The following is a 27,712-nucleotide window of genomic DNA, read 5'->3' on the forward strand; positions in this document are numbered from 1 at the left end:
ATTTTGTATTTTGAATTGAATATTGGAAATTTTGTTATGAGTTAGAATTTATATTTTTTTATTTTAAATTCTGATTTTTAAGTTATGAATTTTGACAGTAAAATTACTGTCTCGAATTTTGATTTTGAATTTTAAATTTTGATTTTCAAACTTTAAGTTTTGAATTTAGAATTTAGTATTTTGACACCGGAATTTAAAACGTGGAATGTGAAATTTTGAATTACGTAACTTTGAATTTCGGATTTTGAATTAGGAGCTTTGAATTTAGAATTTTAAACTTTGACTTTGAATTTTTGAATTCTAAGTTATGAACAATGAAATTTATACCTGTAATATCGAATATTGATTTTTGAATTTTAAAATTTAAATGTTTAATTTAAAATTAGAAATTAGAATTTTGTGTTTCGAATTGAATATTGAAAATTTTGTTATGAGTTGAAATTTTTATTTTTTGATTTTAAAGTTTTAAATTTTGAGTTTCGAATTATGAGCGCAAGATGTTGTGTTGTGAATTTGAGCTAAAGCTTGGATCATGAATTATAAGTATCTTCAAAGACTTAATTGAAATTTCATTTTATCGTTTTGAGTTCTTTTTTATGCGTAATGGCAACTGTTTTTTTTTTTTCATTTATCATTCAAGGTTCGAATACAAAAACTAAATCATAGAATAAAATAAATAATAAAAATTAAAAACAAATATTGAGTTTTATTGCTTTTAATGGTTCTAACAGGGTAATGTGTTTGCCACTCGAGCTACAAGACTCGAAAAGTAGATATTTTCAAAAATATTCAGGTACTTGGAAAAATTGAAAAATCCCTTTCTTTAAATTTAGTATATTGCAAAATAAATTGTATCTTTAATTTAATGTAGAGCCTACGAAGGCCAAGCTCCTCAAGGCAAAGCGGTAATTATTTGAAACCTCAAAATGTTTTTTTTTTAATTTATTTAATAATTTGGGAAAAATTTAGACAACGTGACATCAGGACGGACAAGGCGACAGCTGTTTCGATTATACCTTGTAAATCTCTGCAAATCCTTTTCTTCCGGGAGTGGGAGTCGAACCCGCACTCCAACGATAGTTGAAATGGTTGTAAACGCATTCAGCTACGTCATGCCTTAGTTGTTGTAAAGTTTTTCCCAATTGCCTTTTTTCGCATATATTATCTTCCACACATCACATAATTCGTATTTAGTTATGTGTTGAAGTTATGTCTGTTTGTAAGGCGGTTTAAAGCGATACGGACAATCCCCGGTTAACTCATATAAAGTTTTTTTTTTTTTTTTTTTTTTGGAGAGTACTTACAGCCACGTCTTCTCTCGTTTTGTTTGCTCGCACATTGGTATGCTCATTTACTTCCTCTATTTATACAAACATATGAATACACACACCCACACAGAATATCAGAAAATACAAATAAGTGTACATAAAATATATTCAAATGTCTAAATATCTTCCAAGTACCTGTATGCACCGCAAATATTTGATTGTAAATATATTACTTCATTACAACACATTCAGGCTTGCCATTACTATATTTTATTTATTGCTCTTTGTAAGAAATATTTGTGATTTGCGTACAGAGATTGCTGTCTGTATTGATTTATTATCAAGCGATATTAATAAACGAATATATTTTTATACCGATGTATGTATGTATACGACTTTATTTGGATTTACTTAATGTTCTAAGTTTTCAAAGCACAAAGTTTGCTGTTCTAAAACACTCAGCCACTCATTATTTGGTAATCGAAAAATAACGTTTTAATTCAAGTGCACTGTAAACACTCGAACGATTTTATTTGAGTTTTTGAAATTAGTAAATGCAGGAAAATTGAAGTCTTGTCTTTGCCAGATATGATAAAGATTTACAATTTGTTGTATTCGAACTTTTTGTTGCTCGAATTTCTGACCTGGAAGTACTAGAAAAATGATAAAATGATCTAGATTTTCATGTTACAATCACAAGGCCCTTGTTTACCTGAATCTGATAGCGCAACCCTAGGTATTTTATACAAAACACCAAACTGTTCTCCTTAATATCGGGTGAAAGAACACAAACACTCTAACTCTCCTTGCGTGTAATCTAGATGGTATGAAAAAGTGTGCTAAGCCAAACAGTTCTGGACTAACCCACGTATTGGAATGGTGACCGCCCTTTTCATTACCTTCCTGCAGGTCGTATTCGAATGGCGACTCCGCAGAACTTTCAAAGGTATACATAATATAGAAATAAATAATTAAAGTTTAAGCAATAGTATTTGAATGCTAGGATCAATGAACAGATAGGCCTGCTTTAAAGTTGAACTGGAGTATTTATAAATGCTCTATCTTGTCGGTATAAAACGGGGTTGATTCGCATATTATATTACTTTTGCGTAAGTAGATAATCGCTAATAATCGCTCGTTGTTGGTCAGCTGGCCTGTATTTGTAGCGTAGCTGCATTATATTAAGGTTTTAGCGCAGGTGAGTTTACGTAGGGGGTCGTATATAAAAATGTAAGATAATTTTGTTACAAAGCCACTCAGGTCATAGTTTCGTTTTAATTACAATATTTTTATTAGAGAAATCTTAGCTCAGACCAGTAAAATTCTTCATGAGAGTTTGTCGATGACAAATTTTTTCTAGTATAAGTAACAAAAATGGTGAAGAGTCCAAATCCATATATTTACGAGAACCGATTTGTAAAAAATTTTATATTATTTTATTTTGATGAGCTGTTCATTATTTATGGGGCCGGATTCTTATTCTGTCATTAAAAAACAAAAGTCCGGATTAAACTTTTATTTTCGGACTTATAAAATAAAAGTTCGCATTTTACTTTAATTAATAATTTTTTTAAATCCGAAAAAAAATATGCATAATTCGTCATGAAAATGCTATGGGTATCCCCGCGATCCCATAAGCTTCCTCCTAGGAAAGTTTTTTGTCCCGGACTTTTTGGACTAAAAAAAAACTAACTATTGAAAAGGGTCCTTGCTTTTTAGTGTATGGTCATCTTTGCTCACGGTATGGAGGAATATAGAATGTAAGCGTTAGCGTAGCCCTTAGATGGAATATTGGGGTAACTTAGTGTCTGGTATTGGTATGATGTATGGGTAATAAAGAATGTAAACTTAATTGTAGTCATTTCACTGTAGCGAAATCAGACAGAAAGTTGAGGTAAGGAAACTCAAGGCGAGTTACCAATTTGTTATCAAAGTGTTATCGACATCAAAGTTTATCGATGTGTTGCCGTCTTTTATTCTTTTTTTTTTAAAGTTATCGTTATAATATCGAAAAAGTGTCGATTTGTTATCGACTTGTTAACAAAAACGTTTTTAAAAATTTTAGATTTATTATCCAAAAGTTTTCGGAAATTTGTCGGAAATTTATATATATATAATTAGAAAGTTATCGAGGTTCTAGCAGAACCTTATAGATTTGTTAACGAAAAGTAATATTTGCGATATTTTTACAAAAAGTTATCCATTTGTATCGATTTCTTATCGTAGTGTTACCAAATTGTTAACGATGTGTTATCGGAAAGTTATCGATTCTTTATCGAAAATTTAGTAAATAATAAGCCATTTGTTATTGAAAAATTTTATGAAATTTTTTTCTTTCTCAATAAATCAAACAAAAACAAATTAAGCATGTTTTAGCTTTTCAATTGAAATGTTTTTCCAAGCGAGCCGAAAAACTGTTGAAACTGTAGAAAAAAATTTATCGATTTGTTATTTGAAAGTTGTAAATTATTTATGCAAAAGAAAATCGATATATTACTACAAAGTATTTGATGTGATATCGGGAAGTTTACAATTTGTGAAAAGTCAGCAAAATTTTATGGAATTGTTATCGATAGTTTTATAATCAAGTTATCTATTTGATATCGAAAAATTATAGATTTCTCATCGGAGTATTACCAGTTTGTTATCGGCCTGTTATCGGTAATTGGCTTGTTATGTAAAATATATTGATTAATAAGTTGACAAGAAACCCATATGATTTCGATGACCCAGACATTAGGAGCCGATAACAAACCAACAATTCGATAACAAACCAATAACTCGACAATAAAAATTCGCTTAAGATAATAAGCCGATAATAACTCAATAACCTTTCGATATCTATTGTTGCTGGAAAGAAATTGACCAAGTTCTCCTAAAAAAGTCCGTTATTATATTATTTTCTGTCAGTTACCTCTGTTGTGGTTTGACTTTGAACATTGGGGGCGATATGTAAATTTGGTTGGAAACTTCTATTTGGGAACACACTCTTGATACACATGTAAGTACCTATAAACCAGATTTCAAGAGTTCGGCTTACCATTACTTTTGTTTTCTTTTTCTGATACAAATTTTTTCTTAATCCCCATCTATGTACGTAAGACTTTACCGCAAATACTTTTTCGCTGTCAAATCTGATAAAAGTCTGTCAGCGATTATGATATTTTTTTATATCACTGTGTGACAGCTTGGTAATGCACTCGCTTGCGTTGTTTTTCCCCATCTTTTCCGATTTTTGCCATTATTTACAAATCGGCTATTTGTACTTTGTTTTTGTTTTAGTTATAATTCTTTTATTCCGTTACTATTTAACTTCATTGTTCTGCTAATACGTAGACATTTATTTTTATATTTCTTGCTTGCTTTTTTTTCTTTTGTTTCACAAATTTTTTTTTTGTTCATTAAGCAGAGCCGGCCAGGTGTACGTGAGCTGAGTGCGACAATTTAGCTGATGTCGCCAGCAACATCGATTCAAAACTCAGTTTCTCACCACAATTCCGAAGCTGTAACTCCCGTACCGTAAAAAAAAAATTAGTGGGGATGATCTGAATGTCATATAAATGACAATGACAATTGAAATAAATATCAACCGGTGCTGAGTGAAGTTGTTGTGCTGGATTTTGAGAACTAAGTTTAATTGATTTTGAGTACTGTAATGATAAGGCCATTTACGAAAGGTTTTAAGGAATCGATATATTCTACCTTCAAAAAGAGTTTGATAACTACATCGAAAGTGCACGCCAGTCTAGGTCACATGACCTCTACTCCGGCTTGATTCCTACGGACTCCACCTATTTTAATGATACGTATTCTGCGTATGCCATAAGTCTGATCTTCCGGGCAAGGGGTGGCTTGCTAAATCTTAATGCTAGAACTATCAAAAACGTTGCTTCCGTAAACTGCTCTATTTGCAATCTAAATGCTGTTGAAGACACATACCATTTCATTGGAATATGTCCTATATATAAAGATATTCGGTATAATTGTTTTGGTGAGAAAGTTTTAGATCTGCAGATGGTGATAAATATCCTTAAAGGTTGTAACTATCATTCGCTTTACGTTTATATAAGTAACTGTCTTAAATATAGAAGACTTATTATGAACGAATTTTCCTAAATGTTTGTTTAGATATAAGAATATTATTGTTATTGTCTAAAAATTTTTTATTTATTTTATATCTAGTTCAGGTTAATTTTGCTTTTACTTTTGTAATTCCATTTTTAAAAGAAAATAAATAAACTACTACTACTACTACTATTGTACCTTTGAGCTTTTATCAACATTCAGAAATAAAATTTTTTTTTAAATACAAAATGTCAGTGTATATAGAATTTTGTACATGTACTGTGATTTGCACTTCAATATAAAAAAATTTTGAGTAGCACTGAAGCGAACCAAAGGACTCATCAGGATTTTGTGAAATATAGTTTTTCCTAAGCAATGCTAAATAATCCAACATTTTATTAGCTGCATTCTCTTGTACTAAAACCTGAATCTTTATACGGCGGTGTTAAATTTAATGTTTGAACTCGATCAGCCATGCAGTAATTCATTTCTTACTTTCTTTTGCACTTATCCTTGTTTCAAGTAAAAAAGCAAATAATATTCATTTCATTTGTTTTGAACTTCCTCTTTTAAACGATTTATCACGGCAAATTTATGCTATTACGAACTATTTGCTTTTCTCATTAAATTTTTTTCGTTTTCGAACTTCTAAGCGTTTACCAAATATAAGCTGAATTTATCGCTAGATCGTAAGAAGAAGGTAGAAAGAACAACTACATAAACAAACAAGACTCATAAAATTAAGTACTTAAGCCAATATATAGGTTCGTTTAACATTTATTTCACCCTCGCAAACGAAATTTAAAAGTGTGTCTGTATTGAAGAAATTCCCACCGGGGCAGTTATCTTACTTCATTGTGCATATTTATAACGTTATTTACACTTCCAGAGTGTTTTATTGATATTTACGATTTATTCATAAATTTTTTTTTATATATTTTTTTTTTATTGGATATATTTCCATTATGAAGTAAGTAGGCAGTAGTTAGGTTTTTTAAAATGATTTTCCCACACCCCTATTACTTTTTTGGTGAACATAAATATTTGCTAAGCAATTCGATTGATGAGTTTGATAAATGTCTGCATACATTTTAGGCAAATACGAAATAAAAAAAATAAGGAAAATGCTAAGCTTTTTGCAAACCTCATAGTACAATGAATGCTAGAAAAATGATGCAAAGAAAAGTTTAAACTTCCTTTACAACCATTGAAATTTTAACAGATTTTCATTTTTTGAATAAGACTGAAGGCGGGTATTGTTAAAAAATGTGAAAAATAGCTTTCATATACTTAGTGCTCTCAAGTAGTTATGTATATGCATTCGGCCACTACGTTACTGTTGACGGAAATAAATTGAAGAGTGTGAAGGACTTCGTTTTTCCAGGAACCTGCACTTACATTGTTAGCTTAAAAGTCAAATGCAGAATAACTCATACCAGGGCAGGTTGAGAAAGGTGCGGCCTCCCTAGGTGCTCGCAATCGATGTCAGTTGTTGTAAAATAGAAATAGCTCGAGTGACTTATTATGAAACTGCTAAAATAGCTTAGGCTGTTAAGCGCCAATAAGGAGGTGTGTGAGTACATAGAGGTTTTTAGTTACGTCTGTTACTGTACTTTCAAGATAATAAAAATTCTCATATATTCAACTATTGTATTTTGGAACGGAACTATCCTTAAAATTTGCAAAAATGCATTTTTGCGAAAATTGCCCTGGTGGATCCTTGCTCTGCTGCATCAAATAACGGCATACAATTTTTAAATTTGGGCAAGCATCGGTCCAGTTCAGGAGCTTAATATGAAAAACAAGAAGAAGTGCCAGAAAATCATCTACATAGTGAGGCGGAAATCTTATAAAGGCAGACGATAAAACACTGAGCGAACAGTTTTTATACTCAAAAGCCTGGGCATTCAAATAGGCATTTGGTTGATGAATCTCCACCTCGCAGGTATATAAAATCTCAACTCTGCAAGCAACACCCGAAACTCGCAGTGAAAGGAAGGAGCCTTTCCAGAAAGATGCGCGTCATTCAACTTCGAAATGAATATGGTTATAGGTTTAACTCTTACTTATTCTGAATCATTTCAGTTCATACGTAAAGTATGTCAGGCATATAATTTGCCTCCATATGACACCAGGCTTCTTCTCAATTGAAACATGGAACGCCCCTAAAACCCACGTACCTTTTATCCAACCCTACTGTTTAAGCGACTTAAACTATGAACATTTTTCGTTCGTTTGTTTCAGTAGCCATTGAGTGTGCTTGTAATTCTCAACTGGTTAGTGAAATATTCTAAAGACATAGTTTGAGTTTTTTAATTAAAATCGAGGTTCTTCGGATGGTGTGCTAATACATCAGAGCCCAGTGCTCGCCTCCATATCACTCTTTGAAGGGGTTCTTCAAATAGAAGATGAGGTGGCTCATTAGAGCGAAACCTCAGAGTGCCCAACTCTCGCCCCAAATTAAATAAATAAAGGTGTACTGATGCTATGCATCCTCCCATGACTTAAATACACCAATAACACTAAAACTACCCAACTCAATAAATGGATTACATTAAATCAAAAACCCCATAAACTCAATACAGTCCATTAATAATAATAATTTATAAATTTAAAAAAAGGAATGCTTGGTGGGAGTTGAACCCGCAACCCCGGGCGTTTGGTCGGGTACGTCAGCCACTGTGCCACGACTCATACGCTTACAAGCACATAAAATTACTCATTTATAACTCTTATTAAACTGCTCGCCCTCAATTGCCCAAAGCTTAGACATGGTCCTTCGAGCCGGATGACTGGCTCGTATGGAAGTTTCATTAGACGACTAAGCCGTCTAAGGGGGGAGTATGTTTAAGCGACTTAAACTATGAACATTTTTCGTTCGTTTGTTTCAGTAGCCATTGAGTGTGCTTGTAATTCTCAACTGGTTAGTGAAATATTCTAAAGACATAGTTTGAGTTTTTTAATTAAAATCGAGGTTCTTCGGATGGTGTGCTAATACATCAGAGCCCAGTGCTCGCCTCCATATCACACTTTGAAGGGGTTCTTCAAATAGAAGATGAGGTGGCTCATTAGAGCGAAACCTCAGAGTGCCCAACTCTCGCCCCAAATTAAATAAATAGAGGTTTTTCTTGTAGAAAATGGGGTGCCAATACCTCAGAGCCGTCCCGTGCTCGCCTCCATATCACATTTTAAAGGGTTCTTCAAATAGAGAATGAGGTGGCTCAGTAGAGCGAAGCCTCAGAGCCCCCCAGTGCTCGCCCCAAATTAAATAAATAAAGGTGTACTGATGCTATGCATCCTCCCATGACTTAAATACACCAATAACACTAAAACTACCCAACTCAATAAATGGATTACATTAAATCAAAAACCCCATAAACTCAATACAGTCCATTAATAATAATAATTTATAAATTTAAAAAAAGGAATGCTTGGTGGGAGTTGAACCCGCAACCCCGGGCGTTTGGTCGGGTACGTCAGCCACTGTGCCACGACTCATACGCTTACAAGCACATAAAATTACTCATTTATAACTCTTATTAAACTGCTCGCCCTCAATTGCCCAAAGCTTAGACACCTACTGAAACTGCAAGTTTCCTAGGACTTGCATAAGAGGATTGCGAGTGACCGCACCAATTGGGTGCGGCGAAGCGCTGCTACAAAATGAGCAAAACACATTTTTCTGGAAATAAAAACAGCGATGTAATTTTCAGTATGTTGCAACATTTTTACCTACAGGGAGGGAATGTGTGTGATAGACATACGCGCATCTGGCAGCCTGTGAGCTTTCAACGACGAAAAATAATTTTCCTCGTTCTCAACGTAATATCTAAAAGCGATATGTTTTCACTAGGCGCAGTTTTCACCAACCGATGCTCATATGACGTTAATGGGATTGAAATACAATATATCGTATGGTATTTGGAATCTTCTGGGACTGTGAAATGACATTCTTTGTAAACCAACTTTTCAAGAGCCTTTCACTTGTGTAGAATATTATGTTTAGCCAGCTCTAAATGTATTCTATATGTGTTGAAAATACTTCATACGAATAAAAACTTTCAAATTGCGTTCTTTAGTTCTAAAAAAGTAACAAAAAAACAGCTAGCATTTTTTTTATTAACCAAACAATTGGAAGATATGGGTTGGAAAAGAATAAATTTACCTACTTACTTAATCCATCTTCATACATCTTCCTCAATGATCCTCCAAATTACCTGCGGGTACCTTCAGCATACCACTCGTTTTCTGAAATGTATGCCCTAGAACATTTCGAAAAAGCAAACCCAACTCTTGTGGACTTTAGTTTTCGCCATCAAGTCCTGTTATACTCACGAACCACATCTTCGGCATAATCAGTGTATATGAAAGATATTTTTATCCTTTTTCTGCGCCAACGTACTTTAGAAAAACATTTGAGATAGTTTTTGAATTATGGAACTCTTACCCTTCAGAAGCCTTATGACAAACATAACCCAAACTATTTTTAAAGTTCTCAGCTAACTATTTTTTCGTTTCTGTATTTTGTCTGAAATTACTAGAGTGTGAATTTAATATATCACGCATGACTATTATTTTGGGTCCTGCCCTTTATTCTATTAATGACGTAGAGTTTCCTTCCACCATTTTTTTTGTTATTAGAGTAATTTTACAATTTTTCGAAACAAATAAAATTGATTTTGTGCGTTTTGCCCACGTTTTACTTTCTTTAAGCGTATTTCCACATATTCCAAAAAGATATTTAAAAAAGGTAAGATAAATATTCGATTATGTTGTCATATCCACATGGCCTTACTTTCTTCCTAATTACATTAGGCCGTTTAAAATTTTTTAATTTATTTATTTTTTCCTCGGAACTATGCTTAGTAGATTTATTTAGCTATTAAAATTGGTTTCTAGAAATATGAAACCTCATTGTTAATACTAAAGTGGTCTCTATTGCACTTTTTCACATTCTATAGAAAGTGTTTTATTATATTTAGCTTCACATCTACTGAACGGGATAATGTGGGAAAATGTTTTTGAAAAATTTGAAAGGGGTATAGAATGTTTCATAAAAAAGCTAAGTAAGTTTACTAATTCGAAGAAACATTTCGGAAAATATAATTGTAACAAAACTATTTTATGGAACATTAAATTTTTAAAAAAATACGTCAAAATATTTTTTTGATATGTGAAAAACCTTAATACTTATGATGCTAGCTTTTTACAGGCCTAATATGGACTGGCTTCCAAGATAAAGGAAAGAAAAATAGTAAACCCTCTGATTTATTGACATATTTGTACTTACAAATATTTTGACTCAAATATGTCACTGCATTAGATATACAAACGTGTGAACTTTTTTTTTTTTTTGGAGTAAAAGCAATTCCATGTAATCACTTTGTAAATAGTTTAGATGATACTTGAGACAGATACCTTTATCATAAATCTCAAAAAGCTGACATACATATCTGTACACATATACACATACATTTCTTCTACAATATTAAGCATGTGAGTTTCATTCAATCTAATCAAACCAACCTACATACCTCTAAAGAAATTTTTAAATTATTTTGCTTGAACGAATTTTAATTTAATTTGCTTGGGGAACACAGCAACTGACCTTTTGTTATTCCTACGATGGAGCAAGTAAAAGATAAGAAAACAAGAGAAATTAAAAAACTCGCTAGCTGTTTCATCAGCGCATCTGCACTGTTTGCAAGGTACTCGATACACATTCTTCCTACTTTAAAATAAGGAAAGAAAAGTTGAAAGAAAAAATGGAGTAAAATAAGTTTAAGTGACATGAAGTGAAAGGAAAATAAACGAAACGTGCATCTGCTACTCTTCACATAGATGTTGGTGATGGGAGAGTAGAAAATTCAAAAAAGAAAAGGAAATTATGTAGTAAAATTGTATGACAGCTTAGTTCAGTCATGCGAAATTAATGAGAAAAGGCAAGCATATATGTAAGTAGTACATTTGCTTGTTTGCATGAGAATTCAATGAACTGAAATAATTTAAAATATGCAGTGAAATTTGATGAATTCCTTAAAGCAGTAAAAATTTTATTATTTATTTTTTATAAATCTTAAGGTCATCATATCATCTTGCTTATTCCCCTAGTTCTATTTAAAAATCACGAGATTTCAATTAAAAAGAAAAAATTTAAGAAGTAAGCTCAATAGAAAAGCACTAGTTTCTGAACCGGAATAAAAATAGCTCAGCTTGACTTGGCGGTTGATACGCAAAATTTTCAAGTAAATTTTTATCCTATTTGCATTGCTTGCATGCTTTTTTTGGTGGTTGGAAAGCACGATTTTCTAATCCTCATCTTATAATATAACATCTTACTTACTTACTTAATTGGCGCTTAAACGTCTAAACGGTTATGGCCGTCCAACAAGGCGCGCCAGTCGCTCCTACGCTCCGCCAACCGGCGCCAATTGGTCACACCAAGGGAGTTGAAATCGTTTTCCACCTGGTCCTTCCAACGGAGTGGGGGCCGCCCTCTACCTCTGCTTCCATAGGCGGGTTCCGATAGAAACACTTTCTTGGCCGGAGCATCATCTTTCATTCGCATAACATGGCCTAGCCAGCGCAGCGTCTGCGTATAGCTCGTACAGCTCATCATTAAATCTTCTTCGGTACTCGCCATCGCCAACGCGTAGAGGTCCATAAATTTTCGAAGAACTTTTCTCTCGAACACTACCAAAGCCGCTTCATCTGCTGTTGTCATGGTCCATGCTTCTGCCCCATATAGCAGGACGGGTACGATAAGTGACTTGTAGAGTATGATTTTCGTTCGCCGAGAGAGGACTTTACTTTTCAATTGCCTACCTAGTCCAAAGTAGCATTTACTGGCAAGATTGATTCTATAATATAACATCATTGCTGTCATATACCCGCAGCGAGTTTAGGGGCTTATAAAATTCTTTACTAAGGGGATTTTAATACTTTCCATTTCAAGGTTTTATATAAATTCGGCTATTCTATTCTACTTCCTATAGCAGCATTATAATTCCTGATATGAAGCCCATAGCATTTATTGCAGCAGCGAACAAGCTCATTTAATCTCAGATATTAGATCCTGACAAGGTGTTTGATATGTGGTAACCAGACTGCAAAGATTCAGCAAATGCTCCATCAAGGTTTCGTTTATTTTAGTGCGAAAATAACGAAAATGGTAACAGTGGCAAATCGCATACTACGTGTCCTCTTGGAGCTATTCCCACAAGACACTATGAAGCCATTCATCCTATTTGTGGTCCTCACGGAACAGCCACTTTAACCAATTCCTACAAACCTCTTTATTTCCGCTTATTTAAGGTTGATAAAACTTAGATATTAGCTGAATCACTCATGAACTGTACGCCTCACCTTGTGATCTTTTTATCCAAATCCATCGAAATATAGTGATCTTCTTCAACAGCCACGCCGCTTTAAAGGCATGCATATCCAACGTGTTGAAGTCGGATATCTTGCGCAGAGTTTAAACCTCGCGGGCGTCTATACGGAACTTCAATGTCTTTCTTTGAGCGGCGCTAGCTCCCATAAAACATCTCAATGCCTTTCTATAAGCTAGGCGGACTGCTCCATACGACCACCGATAAATGTGAGGTAAGGGCAGGGACTTTCTGTGGTCCAATCGAGATGATTGCGAAGTCTCAAAAAACTTATGGCTATTTTTGGATAATAAAGGAACTAGCTTTCTTCTTAAGCTTAACAAATCTTCAGTGGGAGTGCTTATGGGTATCATTACTTGCCACACAGGTCATTGTGCTAGTGTACCAATGCACCGACGGTGGCGCATACCAAATAGCCTACAGAAGTTGTTAGGATGAAGAGAAAGTCGATTTTTCGCTTTTTATGCTGATGTCTAGAACTGCTGCAAACAGTACGACCCAGATTTCAGGGCTGACGGGTTTCAGACATCCTGACAAAATTTTGGAGTGTATATATTTTGCTCCTACTTAAGTTAATAAGAAAAAGCAAGGGGTTTGTAGAGGGGTGCTACTAAGAAGTAATCTGGTTGGACGAATGTGCTGCTCCCGGAAGTTACCTCACCTATTCAATTCGATTTCGTGGTTAAGCTTATAAGTTCAGAAGCTACTGACGAAAGAATCCTATCAATAACGTTGCTGTTCAGATGAGGTCTGTATGTACATGAGCAAGTTTACGTCGATTGAAACCCTTAACTCGATAAACAAGTATTCCCAAATCACTCTTTCATAGAAGATTAACATTCGAAACTCACATACCAAATTACAAGAGCTATCACCAATATCACTTTTAATTATTTCTTCGTCACTTGAACATTTTTTTTTATTACGCATACGAATATTACGAACATTTTCTTAGTGATAACTTTCATTAATTAGATCCTACAACTGTTTTTTTCGCTCAGTGGCGGTATCATTATTTCAGTGCAGCCGAATTGTGATGCTTCTCTATCTATTCGTATGACATAACCAAATTATCGCGAGAAGTACCATAAACTTCAAATTTTACCGCTTATACTGTAAGCGACATCACCTCTTCGGGAGGCACACATACTCATTTAACAGAAGGAAAATGAAAAAAGCCACACTCAAACAAAAACAACAAATAAAATAGCCAGCAAGTATTTTGATGTAACAAATAATCTATCCGACGTGAAAAACCAAAGGATATATCTGTACTTGAGAACAATGCCGTCGCCCGTCTGTCAGACGCCACAGTGCCACAACAGAGATGAAGTAACAAGAAAAAATAGCCAAGCCAACCACTGAAACATGAAACAAAAAACTAAAGTTTTGCGCTGGAATATGTTAAATTACCCACTAGCATAGACGAGCGCTGACGCAACTGCAAAACTAACGCAGTCAGCGCTTAGACGACCTTTTACGTACTTTACCACCACAAATTTTGGATAGCCGACTGCCATTTGGCGTCTAGAAGGCAGCGTCTAGTAAATAAATAAATAAATGAAATATATTAAAATTTTGTGAAGGCACACCCGCCGCTCCCAGAGCAGACAGTCATGAAGCAATAAACTTTTAGTTTGCCGCTAAATTTGTTTTAGTTAATTTTTTTTTTACCTTTTTATTTCACATTTCTCGTTGTTTTTTTTTGTTTAGTTCAAGACACTCCTTTCGTATTATTTAAAGAATATAATTTTCCTATTGAGTCGATTATTTTGTTAAGTCACAATACTGTGGTTAGTCAGCTGTTAAAGTTGTTCTAGTTTTATTTTGCGTAAATTATTGATAAAATGAAAGTTTGAAATGTTTAAGCATTATTTAATTAGAAAACAAGTAAGGAAGGCTAAGTTCGGATGTGACCGAACATTACATACTCAGTTGAGAGATATGGAGACAAAATAAGGAAAATCACCATGTAGGAAAATGAACCTAGGGTAACCCTGGAATGTGGTTGTATGACATGTGTATCAAATGGAAGGTATTAAAGAGTATTTTAAGAGAGAGTAGGCCATAGATCTATGGATGGACGCCATTTAGGGATGTCGCCATAAAGGTGGACCAGGGCTGACTCAAGAATTTGTTTGTACGATATGGGTATCAAATGAAAGGTGTTACTGAGCATTTTAAGAGGGAGCGGGCCTTAGGTCTATCGGTGGATGCCTTTCCGAGATATCGCCATTAAGGTGGGCCAGGGGTGACTCTAGAATGTGTTTGTACGATATGGGTATCAAATGAAAGGTGTTACTGAGTATTTTCAAAGGGAGTGATCCTTAGTTCCATAGGTGGACACCGTTTCGAGATATCGCCATAAAGGTGAACCAGGGGCGACTCTAGAATGTGTTTGTACGATATGGGAATCAAATGAAAGGTGTTACTGAGCATTTTAAGAGGGAGTGGGCATTAGGTCTATAGGTGGACGCCTTTTCGAGAGGTCGCCATTAGGGTGGGACAGGGGTGACTCTAGAATGTTTGTACGATATGGGTATCAAACGAAAGGTGTTACTGAGCATTTTAAAAGGGAGTTGGCATTAGGTCTATAGGTGGACGCCTTTTCGAAATATCGCCATTAGGGTGGGCCAGGGGTGACTCTAGAATGTGTTTGTACGATATGGGTATCAAATGAAAGGCGTTAATGAGTATTTTCAAAGGGAGTGATCCTTAGTTCTATAGGTGGAAAGAAGCCTTTTCGAGATATCGCCATAAAGGTGGACCAAGGGTGACTCTAGAATGTTTGTACGATATGGGTATCAAACGAAGGGTGTTACTGAGCATTTTAAGAGGGAGTGAGCATTAGGTCTATAAGTGGACGCCTTTTCGAGATATCGCCATTAGGGTGGGCCAGGGTGACTCTAGAATGTGTTTGTACGATATGGGTATCAAATGAAAGGTGGTAATGAGTATTTTAAAAGGGAGTGATCCTTAGTTCTATAGGTGGACGCCTTTTCGAGACATCGCCATAAAGGTGGACCAAGGGTGACTCTAGAATCTTTGTACGATATGGGTATCAAACAAAAGGTGTTACTGAGCATTTTAAGAGGGAGTGGGCATTAGGTCTATAGGTGGACGCCTTTTCGAGATATCGCCATTAGGGTGGGCCAGGGGTGACTCTATAATGTGTTTGTACGATATGGGTATCAAACGAAAGGTGTTACTGAACACTTTAAGAGGGAGTGGGCATTAGGTTTATAGGTGGACGCCTTTTCGAGATATCGCCATTAGGGTGGGCCAGGGGTGACTCTAGAATGTTTGTACGATATGGGTATCAAACGAAGGGTGTTACTGAGCATTTTAAGAGGGAGTGGGCATTAGGTCTATAAGTGGACGCCTTTTCGAGATATCGCCATTAGGGTGGGCCAGGGTGACTCTAGAATGTGTTTGTACGATATGGGTATCAAATGAAAGGTGGCAATGAGTATTTTAAAAGGGAGTAATCCTTAGTTCTATAGGTGGACGCTTTTTCGAGATATCGCCATAAAGGTGGACCAAGGGTGACTCTAGAATCTTTGTACGATATGGGTATCAAACGAAAGGTGTTACTGAGCATTTTAAGAGGGAGTGGGCATTAAGTCTATAGGTGGACAAATTTTCGATATATCGACATTAGGGTGGGCCAGAGGTGACTCTAGAATGTTTGTACGATATGGGTATCAAACGAAAGGTGTTACTGAGCATTTTAGGAGGGAGAGGGCATTAGGTCTATAGGTGGACGCCTTTTTGAGATATCGCCATTAGGGTGGACCAGGGGTGACTCTAGAATGTGTTTGTACGATATGGTTATCAAACTAAAGGTATTAATGAGGGTTTTAAAAGCGAGTAGCCCTTAGATGTATATGTGAAGGCGTTTTCGCGATATCGACCAAAATGTGGACCAGGTGATCCAGAAAATCATCTGTCGGGTACTGCTAATTTATTTATATATGCAATACCACTAACAGTATTCCTGCCAAGATTCCAAACGCTGTTGATTTCGCCTTGTAGAACTTTTTCATTTTCTTCTACTTAATATGGTAGGTGTCACACCCATTTTACAAAGTTTTATCCAAAGTTATATTTTGCGTCAATAAACCAATCCAATTACCATGTTTCATCCTTTTTTTCGTATTTGGTATAGAATTATGGCATTTTTTTCATTTTTCGTAATTTTCGATATCGATAAAGTGGGCGTGGTTATGGTCGGATTTCAGCCATTTTTTATACCAATATAAAGTGAGTTCAGATAAGTGCGTGGACTAAGTTTAGTAAAGATATATCGGTTTTTGCTCAATTTATTGTGTTAAGGAAGGCCAGACGGTGGACTGTGTATAAAAACTGGGCATGTCTTCCACCGATTTCGCCCATTTTCACAGAAAACAGTTACTGTCATAGAATCTATGCCTCTACCAAATTTAAGAAGGATTGGTAAATTTTTGTTCGACTTATGTCATTAAAAGTATTCTAGACAAACTAAATGAAAATGGGCGGAGCCACGCCCATTTTGAAATTTTCTTTTATTTTTGTATTTTGTTGCATCATATCATTACTGGAGTTGAATTCTGACTTAATATACTTATATACAGTAAAGATATTAAATTTTTTGTTAAAATTTGAATTTAAAAAAATTTTTTTTTAAAAAGTGGGCGTGCTCTTCATCCAATTTTGCTAATTTTTATTTAGCACATATATAGTAATAGTAGTAACGTTCCTGCCAAATTTCATCATGATATCTTCAACGACTGCCAAATTACAGCTTGCAAAACTTTTAAATTACCTTCTTGTAAAAGTGGGCGGTGCCACGCCCATTGTCCAAAATCTTACTAATTTTCTATTCTACGTCATAACATCAACCCACCTACCAAGTTTCATCGCTTTATCCGCCTTTGGCAATGAATTATCGCATTTTTTCGGTTTTTCGAAATTTTCGATATCGAAAAAATGGGCGTGGTTATAGTCCGATATCGTTCATTTTAAATAGCGATCTGAGATGAGTGCCCAGGAATCTACATACCAAATTTCATCAAGATACCTCAAAATTTACTCAAGTTATCGTGTTAACGGACGGACGGACGGACGGACGGACGGACATGGCTCAATCAAATTTTTTTTCGATCCTGATTATTTTGATATATGGAAGTCTATATCTATCTCGATTCCTTTATATATGTACAACCAGCCGTTATCCAATCAAACTTAATATACTCTGTGAGCTCTGCTCAACTGAGTATAAAAATAAACGCTATTAATTGGTTGAAACGTTGATAAGGATGTCGACGTCTACGTGTTGGCTGCTTTCGCTGCTGCATATTCAACCCGTTTTTAAGGTTACGTATACGCCGTGGTCATGAATTTATTGAGTAGTAAAAAGAAAAACTTAATTGTTTGTACAAATTTGTGATATTGCTCAGTAGTGATAAAATAAACTATATATTTATTATTACCTGTATACGTGCGTGTGAATGTGTTTATGTACAGTGATGTTATATGAACTAGATTCAGGCATTTTCAAAAGAGTTTAAATGAAAAAACCTCAAAAAGAGGTGAATTAAAATTTTTTTATCTAATAGGTAGGCAAAGTACATACATTTATGAATTTCATAACGATATGTTAGTTGGAGACAAGCAGATTTAATCAAAATTCTTAGAACTCAAAATTCATTGGAGTGCCTCTTGATCGCTGGGACAAAACCAGGTGCAATTTCCTAACTTAAGTCGGTTACTGTGAGACGTGTTTTTGTGCTTTATGAAAGAGCCAACAGGAATGGATTAAAAACAATTGATTTTACGTTCAAGCTTTTATAATTTTCGCTAGCTTCTGAGTAGTGGCTGGATATTTAATCCACTGTTTTGTGGTGGGATGTGGCAGGGCTGATCTCCCAAGCTACCATTGGACACCTGTATTGACCAGAAGGTGAGATTCACCAGAAGGTAAGATAGTACATTTTTTATTGAATTATAGTCCAACAACTGTGACGGCCAGCATAAAATGTATACGATGTTTTATGTTAACCATTAAAGCATTACCCAGCCCGGCGACGTTAGTTTTACTCTGTATCTTGTTTGGATATCTAGCGGAGGGGTACATTCTCACAGTATGGTAACACTCATTACTCTACAAAGCATTTCATATAACCTAGAAGAGGAACATGGATGCATAGTATACGTGAATAAAATGTTACTTTTTCAATCCAAACGGACACGAACTCTCGATTTTGAATACTGTTCCATAATGGCAAACCCAGCGAATGGATCATAATGGTTGAAGTATGATTCAAACAAATTACGTCATTTGTACCGAAGGTATGAAGAATGCTCTATTACAATTTTAAGTGCAAACACGTTTTGGTATTCAGAGCCTATGATGATTTTTCTATATATGATTCGACGGAACAACTAGCGCTGATTTGTGAGTAATCACGAAAAACGAGCAAAGCACTCGTTCCGATCAAACAACAGAGAAAGTTTGTGCTACGGTCTTCGGATCTTAATATGGTAGAAAATAGATACGTAGTAAATAAACTCACTTTATCAGTAAGATATTCGAGTAAGAAAAAGGATCTTATAATTCCCACTAAGGGCGCATCCCTACCAATTCCTGTTACCAGCGGCGGGACTATGGGGTCAGCCATAGCTCAGCAGTCGGCAATAAAAATGGACCGAGTTCAAAGCAAGTGCCTTACCCCACCATATATTCACAGATAAGTTAAATTGCAAGCAACTACATAACTGGACACGACTTAATGGTAAGCATTTCTCCTGACTTTATTTTAAGCCACATCCATAATAGAGTACTGCAACAAATTTAACATTTATGTGGCAATTTTTTAGCCTTTTTGAGTTGAATGAAACAGAATTCGTTAATCACAACCAAATTGATATATAAAATTTGAATATGCATATGGCAATTTTGAGTAGTAATGTAGAACAATGAATATGAAAAAAAAAAATGGCTTATGGAAAAAGAAACAATTCATCACACTTTTAAAATTATAAGCATCAGAAGCGATTGAGTTTCAAATGCCGTTTAAATGAATAATGTGCAATTAGCAGATAGCTAAATCTGCAAATATTCAAACAGTTAAGCTTTTCATCTGCAGCCAAACGAACTCAATATTGTTTGAAAAACCAGCTTAATTTTTGTTTGTCTAAATAACTAAATTAGATTTTATCTTATATATAAAACGAAAGCCTAAAATGTGTGTTAGTGGTATGTATGTAAGTATGTATTTATTTGAACATTTGTTCCCAGCACAACAATTTTGACAAATTATTTAACAGTGCTAGTCATGAATAGCATGAGCTATAAAAGATTGAACATTTATAATAATAATAAATTAGATTAATCAAATTAAATTAAATATAACGGATAATAGTGAAATATTTATGTATGTAAATTTAAATCTTAAAACTAAATAAAAGTAATTAATAAATATTAAAAGACAGCAGTAGTGATGATAACCTATATTATAGATCAAATAGTATTTAACAAATGAAGAAAGAAGACACAGAGAAAGGAAAAGGACTTAGAAACGAACATTTTAACAACACCAATTTGAGATCCAGTTTAAGAGTCGTTAAAAAATGATGTTAGCTCTTTTTTGGAGTGCAGAGCATTACTTAAGAGTCGAAGACTTGTAGGTAGGGAGTTCCAAAGACGTATTGCAGTAACAAAGAATTGGCGCTCAGAGGTTAGCGTGCGGTATCTAATGTGCTTAAGAAGAAGCAGCGATCTTGATGGTAGCCGTTGTTGGAAGAGATGCGCCGGTCGATTTTGCTCAAACTTTCACGTTAGTTGCATATACTTCACGCGGTGGTTCGCACATAGGTTTGGTTGCGATCAACGTACAGGGTGTGTTTTTACATTACGGGTATCAAATTGAAGCTGTTCACGTGTGCTTTAGTACAAAGTAAGGGTGACTAGGGTCTCGAGATATAGGCCAAAACGTGGACCCGGATACCCCTAGAATGTGTGTGTAATATGGATATCAAATGAAAACTGTTGCAACAACCTGGAAAAACTGATAAGTATGCATGCGAGACCGAAACAAAGATATGAATTAGTAATACCCCCATACCTATCTACATACGTCTTATTCGATTTGCCCGAAATTTGGTATATAAATTTGTCTATATTAGTCTTTAGAATCGTTTTTTCCGGGAAGTAGAACAGAGACGGACTGGGACTGGGATTAGGACTAGGAGTGGGACTGAGACTCGAAGTGGGACTGGGACGAGGACTCGGAATGCGACTGGAACAAAATACATATACCCCTCTGGGACTGGCAATAAGGAATGAGGAAGAATGAGAATAACTTGAGAAAAGAGAGAAGGAGACTAAGAAATAGATAGAGTGAGACGAAGATGGAGACATATGAAGTGAAAAAGATGGAGGGAGGCGTGAATAAAAGGATTAGGAAAAAGGAAAGAGGGCAGAATTCGAAGGAAAAAATTTATTAAAGTATGCAGATAGCCAAAATTTAGGGCAGAACAACGTCTGCCGGGTCTGCTAGTTTTCAATAAAATCTTTCTAAATTTGGTAATAATGACCTATATGAAAAACAATAGCATAACAGCTTAAGTAAATTTAATATACAAAAATGTAAATGACAATGTTGGAAAAAAGCCAAACTGTATATTTTGGAAATTGAACAAAAATAAAAAAAATCAAAATAGAATAAAATTACTTAAACAAAGTTTCAAAAATTGTAGTAAAGTAAAATAAAATTAAAAAGAATTTTAATAGATAAGTTAGCTGTTTGTTATCGAATATTTTGGAAATTTATAGATTTGTTATCAGAGCGTTACCAACTTGTTCTCGCTTATAATGGAAAAGTCAACGATTTCGTTGTCAAAAATGTATCGATTTGTTGTCGAAAAGTTATCGATTTCTAGTCGGGGTGTTACTTAAGTTTAAGATAACCCAACCCATATGCACAATCAAAAAACGAGACCGTACTAAATTGCACAATATTTAATGCTAATTTAATACGGATAAATTAAGTTTATTATACTTGTTTTTTTTTTTTTAATATCGAGGGTGGGCTAGCTTAAGTTCAAGCTATTTTTTATTTATATTTTTTTATATTTTTTAAAAAACAATTTATTTATATTATATTCTGATTATTTTCGGCCTTAGATTTATAAATTTTAAATAGTTAACGAGCTCGAGGCCATATACATATATATTCAGATTAAAACCAGGATAGATTTTATATATATGTATATATATTAAATTTTATTTAGTCGATATTTCGACCTCAATCTCAGGTCATTCTCAAGACTGTAAAAAACAAATATGAAACATTAAAATCATAAAACATATAAAAACCTATTTATAAACTTACACTCTTTGGTGTAGCTTGTCGACTAATTTTACAATATTAAACATAAGTACAAGAAGGCAATAGAACCGAAAAAGTAAACATCAAAAAATATACAGTAATGGTAAACAAATCTTTACGCAAACAGCAATACATTAAACTAACTAAATAATAGGCGAAACTCTCATAGTGCTCTCCTGTTGCTCCTGTTGATCAGTTGGCGGTATGCCGACGCACATTTTTCCGTATCTGCTCTGTAGTTCATTCGTTTCTCTCTCGGTTCATTAATAATAAACAACATCTCAAGTGTGTATCTTTTGTTGTAATGCTTCTCCTGTTGCATTATTGCTACGTTCTCAAAATCTGAAGTGTGCCCGGTTTCTCTGCAATGCTGACTTAAAGCTGTTTTGTTTTCATTAGGGTGGTCGCGATTTTTTAAATATGATTTATGCGCGGAAATCCTTGTTTTTAGTCTGGACTTAGTTGTACCAACATATACCTTAGGGCATACGTATGACCCGTCATTTTTGCAAGGAATCCGGTATATAACGTCGGATTTGTCATATTTTTATATTTTGTTTTTTGTATTACTGAATATTTTTTGGACGGTATTATTATAAGTAAATGCTATTTTAAATCTCTCACGGTCATACATTTTGGAATATTTCATTCTATTTGATAGCCCCTGAACATGCGTGGATGTTTTATATATTTTATTAGTTTTTTCATTAAAGAGAATGACCTCAGATTGAGGTCGAAATATCGGCTAAATAAAATTTAATATATATATATATATATATAAAACCTATCCTGGTTTTAACCTGGTTAACCTGGCTCGAGGCCATAGCTCGTCAAATATGTAAAATTTATTTATATTTTTAAAAAAGAAGTGTAATAAGTTTAGTTAACCCGTATTAAATTAGCATTAAATATGCTGTAATTAAATACGTATTAATTTTTTGATTGGGAATATGGGTTTGGCTAGCTTAAGTTTAAGCTTTAACTTAAGCTAGGCCAACCCTCGATATTTTTTAAAATACAAGTATAATAAATTTAATTAACCCGTATTAAATTAGATTTAAAATACTAGCTTAAACTTGAGCTATGTAATTAGCGTTTAATTGGAATATAGATGGCGCAACGCTAGTGATAATATTTGAGGTGAAGCGGAATAAAAGTATCAAGTCAAACAAACCACCGCGTATTGGCGATGAAGACTTAGCAATCTTCCAAATGGATCTATCTGTGCAGCTATAGCAGGTTGTCTTAAAATTTCCCTCTTCTGTTCCAATTAAAATCTTATTTTTAAATTACAGCAAAATTAAAAAAAATTGTCACAAAAATTATTGCTATAGGCATTGATCTCGAAGTCGGTCCAAGAACTCTTAGTCAGTACACCGTACGATACAAAAAAGGAATTGTCTATCTATGTTTGTGAAAATATATAATCCAACTAGGACAAAGAAATGTTTCCTCTTGGAATGTCATTGTCGTAGAGGTGGTCCGACGCTGAATTCCTCCCAATTAAACCTCTCCCAACATTTGAAAAAAAAAAAAAAAAATAATTATTACTAACAGTTTTTGAAAGCTTTTATCAATTTTTCAGAAAATTTTGAAAAATTGAACCGTCAAATGTGGACTAAAAGCACATACGTATGCGGGTAGCTTTTTTATTTTGTGTGCCAATATTTTTAATAGAATAGATACAAGCCGCTCTAAAATATGTAGAGCATCGCACAAGTTTATCAACAACTTTATATGCGTATAAAACACAAAACAAATTACACTACGGACAAGAACAAAGTATGTTCAAACAATTTTTAAGCATAGTAAATATTTACTATACATAATTTAGTGTTTATGTAAAATCAATTTCGCAAATATTTTATGAAAGCACAAAAAACTGTCTATTTTTATTAAATTTTTATGCACGCGTAATAACATCAAATAACCAGAAAAAATCACTTTCCCCTGTAAAAGTATAATTTTTCATATACATATGTAAGCGTGTGACGACTATTTTGTCGTAGCATGAAAAGAGGTTGACCAGCAGGGCGGCGTATACGCACACCACCATCTAGTTGTAAAAATCAACTTTTTCCCAAACTTCTGTTCAACATGTTTTACTGTGTATGTGTGCATATATGTACACACACATTCAAAATTGCGTAATATATTTTATTTTTATTTTTTACTCTTCAATTTGCGCCAGCCTTCGTTTGCGGATACCACCGCATGTGGTTTCCTATCATGCATACATAATGAATGTGAATGTTTGTAAAATATTTTATAGTTTTTTGTTGCAATATTATTTTGTAATACATTTTTGTTTTATGTATCTGCTACCTCAACAACGTGCCATAGTTATATCCATGGCTGCGTTAGTTGAACTTGTTTTCGGAAAATTTTTTTACTTTGTAATTTGACAGCGTAATTTGTGTTCATATTCTATTGGTTGGTAATAAAAAATATAGAGGGAATTTCAAAATGGAAGGGAATAAAAAAAATATTTAAAGTTTTTCAGCAGTAAAATTGCTGTAATACGCACGACTGAGTGTATTAAATATTTAACATTTTTTTTAAACTAAAATTGACATAGGAGATAAAAATTGCGCTACTAAATACACTCAAGAAGCATATAAACGCTTTTAGTTGTAAGCTTTATTATATCGAGATTGTTTTTCGTATTTATCTTTATAATAAACTGATCCCAAAAAATTAAAAGTTTCGATGCATAGTCCCTGTTCTCTAATGAATTTAATTTTTTTGAAAGGTTTTGAAATTATGCTACGAGAATCATCTACACATTTTTTTTACGTTGAAATATGAAAGTCTAAACAGTTTATGAGAAAAAGAGCAGCAAAAAATAACCCGATTTTGAACACTTGAATCATAGCAATTCGCTCATATCTCAATAAATCCTTTCGCACAGGCATCTACCCAATAACGACAACTATTTTTTTTCACTTTGTTGTATTTGAAAAATTAAGACGGCGCATGGGTGCCCAAATGGCAGACGAGGCAATACACGTCTACACCGATGGTTCCAAACTAATAGAAAGAGTGGGGTCTGCGGTATAATTTGCTGATGAGGAAATAAACAGACCCTACAAGCTTCCAGATTACAGTAGTCTTTTTAATGGTGGAAGCAGTATCCGTAACCTAAGCAGAAGAAACCGTGGAAACAAAGACAGCTTAAACTGCAGCTGCATCAACTTTTATATTGACAGCCAAGCAACAATTAAAGCTTAAATCTCGCATAGCACAACATCTAGAAGTCTGTAAGAGTGTGAGAAATCCCTGGAAAATCGGAACAAGGGGAATTATACATCTATTTTGGGTTCCAGGGAATAGATTGAAGTTAAAAAGCGGATGTGCTAGCTAAATTTGGCGCATCCATGCTTCAGTTAATAGAACTAGCTAAGTTACACCTATCACTAAATAGAGGGCTTATGACGGGCACACTGACTGGACACTTCCTGCTGGTGTCACATGCCTTAAAATAGAGCTAGTCAGTAATGGAAGATGAAAGAAGTGCGGGTTATAGTACTTGCCAAGGAGGTGGAGTTATTTTAGAACCTATGCACTGGTAGTGGAAAAGGGATTTTCAATTTGGGCGTTAAAAAAAACTTCTGGTAAGATTACGGACACCTAATCAATCTTTGCTGGGCCCTCACGAAGCGGCCATTACAACTTTACTTAACCTGGGTGAGTTTTTGTGAAACTTTTGCTCATTTTTCGTGACGTTAAAAGTTTTATATATATATTTCTTGTCGCTCTTGAACCACTGTATGTCATTCTGTAAGTTTATCTGTTATACCATAACACGTATGATGAAAAATGTTTCGTAATATCGCTCGTTTTATTGTAAACAGATGTGAAGCAAAGTTTTTATTTTTATAGATTTTATAATACCACAAAATAGCCAGCTGATGAGACTACGCTTAATATAAAGAATACTCCAAGCGCCAAATATGACAAGAATAGCTGAATTTTAATCACATTATATAGTAGAGATGCGTTTAAAAATTAACCTTTATATGCGTTTTCCTTCAAAATTAAAATTTTGAGTTACATCTGTTTACGAGCGATGTGTTCCGATGCGCTGCTCCCACTCCAATTCTTATAAACGCGCAGCAGTGGGGAAGAAAATGCTTCGCCATCATCTTCTTTTTCTCCTTGTATCGATGGACATTTGTCGAAGTTTGATCCCGTGTTCCGAAAGTAAATTCCATTATGAACTGACACGACCATCTCGGTAACAATTTGATGGTATATTAATTTTAGTCGACTGTTACACAGCTTGTCTAAACTTATGGGGTCTAGTCTGATCAATAGGAGCAGACAACTAACTAGACCTTCGGATATTGTTAGCATCGTGAATCATAACAACTCCTATGGTGGAACACCAATAATTTGGTAAGCTTGTTGTATTTTCTTTTCTGTTACCCCGCTCTTGCTGTGCTCCTTCTAATGTTTTCAGAAATGTACTGAATAATGTTAATAACTTTTATAATAATAATAATATTGCTAGACTGAAGCATATACCCCAAAAGAAGTTCGTTGCTATCGTCTCCATCAAACATCTCTGGCCCAAAGACGGTATCAGTATTGACCTTAAGTAAGCAATTTACATCAGGCAGGTCATCACTAAAGAATTTCTTTGGCGAGGGAATATGAAGCATGGATTACTCGCGTCCATTTTGCAAGCCTCTACAATATTCACAATTTTCTGGGGAATATTGGCAGCATGCAGGAAATGATGGGAATGTCAGGAACAACATCGTCCAGTGCAACACCACTTTGGCATGCTAATTTCCCAAAATTTGGGCTAAGCGTCTGATACGACAAATCGCTGATGAATACTGATAACTAGTCTTATTAGAGTGGTGTATTTGCATAACATCGCTGTAGCATTTATAGAAATACTGAAGTTTTTTCAACGCGTTTATATTAGCTTCACTTTGCACTTATTTTGAACAAAAAATACCAAAATCATTTTGTACGAACTTAAGTTAATTTTATTAATAATTTCTTTAAATCTTAAATAAGGTATTCTATAATTCAAATTAAAATTAAACTTAGTTTGTTTTTGTGCCTAACCTAACACTGGTGTTCTCAGCATACTATGTTCTGCCCGAAAATTGATTTGCCTACATTTAAAAGCTGAACGTATCTTCCCCTATTCATTCATTTTACCTTCTCACCTACTTAATATTCCATTGCCTTCTTATTATTGTCCATCCCCTATTATATTTGCCTCCGTACCACTCCCACCTCCACTTCCACTCCCACTCCATTTTCCTATACCCGTTCCTACCCCTACAATCACTCCTACTCCCATAACCAATCCCACACCGACAATTTCATTCCCACTCCCATTTCAGTTTCCACATCCACTTATTTCTATTGACTCACCTAAAGGTCCATCCTCCTTTCAATACAACACCGATTTGGCTTGTATTATTTAATTTTATTTACTAGTATTATAATGTAAAGCTTCTTGTTTGCGTTTACTGTTGGGCTGTTTGTACATATTTAAAATGTACAAAAAGTTTGTTTACTACAACTTAAATATGCAAAATTAAATTGATGTTTACCATAAGGCGTAAACTTTTGTTCAATAATGCTTTCATAC

The 27,712-nt window shown here is 34.4% G+C and overlaps 1 protein-coding gene across 22 annotated transcripts in view; it reads left to right on the plus strand.

Moving 5' to 3' along the window:
• Positions 1-27,712, plus strand: part of rg (rugose) — a 796,531-nt gene that overhangs the window by 572,376 nt on the left and 196,443 nt on the right. The window lies entirely within an intron of this gene.

Source organism: Eurosta solidaginis, chromosome 4 (assembly GCF_040869045.1).
Source record: "Eurosta solidaginis isolate ZX-2024a chromosome 4, ASM4086904v1, whole genome shotgun sequence".
NCBI lineage: Eukaryota > Metazoa > Arthropoda > Insecta > Diptera > Tephritidae > Eurosta > Eurosta solidaginis.